The sequence below is a fragment of the Colobus angolensis genome, unplaced genomic scaffold, assembly GCF_000951035.1.
Source record: "Colobus angolensis palliatus isolate OR3802 unplaced genomic scaffold, Cang.pa_1.0 Scaffold403, whole genome shotgun sequence".
Taxonomy (NCBI): domain Eukaryota; kingdom Metazoa; phylum Chordata; class Mammalia; order Primates; family Cercopithecidae; genus Colobus; species Colobus angolensis.
Genome location: NW_012117411.1, coordinates 1744716 through 1746212, shown reverse-complemented (window position 1 = coordinate 1746212; position 1497 = coordinate 1744716). Strand labels below are relative to the sequence as shown.

The window sequence follows — 1497 nt, the reverse complement described above, 5'->3', positions numbered from 1 at the left end:
CAAGTTACTTCCAGCATGGCTGTAGGATTGATTTTTCTGGGTTAAGGGAGTACCAAAGTTTAGTGCCCTGTGTATATTCTTTTCTAAAAAAACAAACTATCATCCATGTATTTAAATGGACGTAGGAAATTCAAGAACAAATCAGGGAAATTTAACATCATTTCAGTATTACCAACATAGGGCTTTGTGTAACGACTGTGACATCAAGCTTTAAACAGATAAGGCTTTACCTCGGCTAGTCCAATAGAAATACAGTATGTAAATTAACCCATATTTTCTGTATGCTGATTGGCCTGAGTTCCCCTGAATGTCACAATCTCACCATCCAGCAATGAGGTATTTTACTGCCGTCTGGAGATCAGGTTATCACTGTAGAGAAGATTTTTATTTTTTGTTTCATTAACAGATTATTATAAAGCAATAAGCATGCAGAAAAAGAAGCAGACGTTTTACATTGGGAATTAATGAAAGCACGTCTGCTAGTTTTGGATAGGAGAACTGGGGAGTTGTTGCTTAAAATTTTATATCACCCCCACAAACAAAACTCTTCGGCAATGGTAAAATAAGAAAATGCATGATTCTAGAGGCATTCCTAAGCACCCACGTGTCAGGCTATGTGGTGTCTGTGATATCATCCGACCTTTTGGACTGGTGTAAGTTTTACATATTCGTTGTATTTCTAGTATTTTTCATCTGTAATAACAAAGGGGAAAAAAGGAAACTTGTACAGATAACTGCTTTGACATCACCCATCACCGCTCAGCCGAACTTGCAAGAAGGGAAAAGGAATACTGTTGCTTGGTGGGGTGGAATGCCAGGAGTAGTCATTTAAACATTTTATAAGCCTGATTCTGTAGTGACATCTTTTAAGGTAGACTGAATGTAAATCATAATGTAGTTGTCCTCTGAACTTAGCTTTCTCCCTACTTTTACCCATATTTGCGTGCATTGGAGAATAGAAGATGACTAACAAAGACAGAGCTGCCCTAACTTGCCTCCCTTCTTCTCCATTGAAAAGATTTTTTTACTGTGGGAAAAAATAAATAAATAAATAAATAACTTTTTTTCTGTTTTCCCATTCTTTTCTTGTCTTTATCCAGCTAACCTGCAAATTTAAAGGTTAGCTGGAGACATCATTAAAAAAAAAAAAAATCTAAAAGAAGCCTCCGGTGGTTTGGACCACCCTAAAAGGAAAAGGAAGAAAATGTTTGGGGAAGGTTAGGGTTCCGGGAAGCTGAGGGAGGGGGCGGGCGTCCCGGGCACTGTGACTTCCTCGTGCGCTGCCTTTGGGAAGAGGATGGGCCTGAGGTCCTGAAAGGGCCTTTCCAACCCCCCACTACAAATGCGGGGGCGGTGTGGGGGAAGTTCAGAAGCAGCCACGAAGGGACAAAAGCTTAATGCTGCCAGTTGAACTGGACAGAGCAGTCAATAAACCCGGCCAGCTCTGGAGACAGGTAGAGGATACTGTTGGTTCCACAGAGGCTGAAGCAGCCCTGC

The 1497-nt window shown here is 41.0% G+C and overlaps 1 protein-coding gene across 3 annotated transcripts in view; it reads left to right on the top strand.

The window, feature by feature from the left end:
- Positions 1 to 314: 314 nt before the first annotated feature.
- Positions 315 to 1497, top strand: part of GPR85 (G protein-coupled receptor 85) — a 7390-nt gene continuing 6207 nt past the window's right edge. For 2 of the 3 annotated variants that reach the window (XM_011955945.1, XM_011955944.1), the window contains exon 1: positions 315 to 653. The gene's annotated coding sequence lies outside the window, so the exon portion shown is untranslated. The remainder of the gene's footprint in view (positions 654 to 1497) is intronic. The other variant, XM_011955949.1, reaches the window with a different exon arrangement.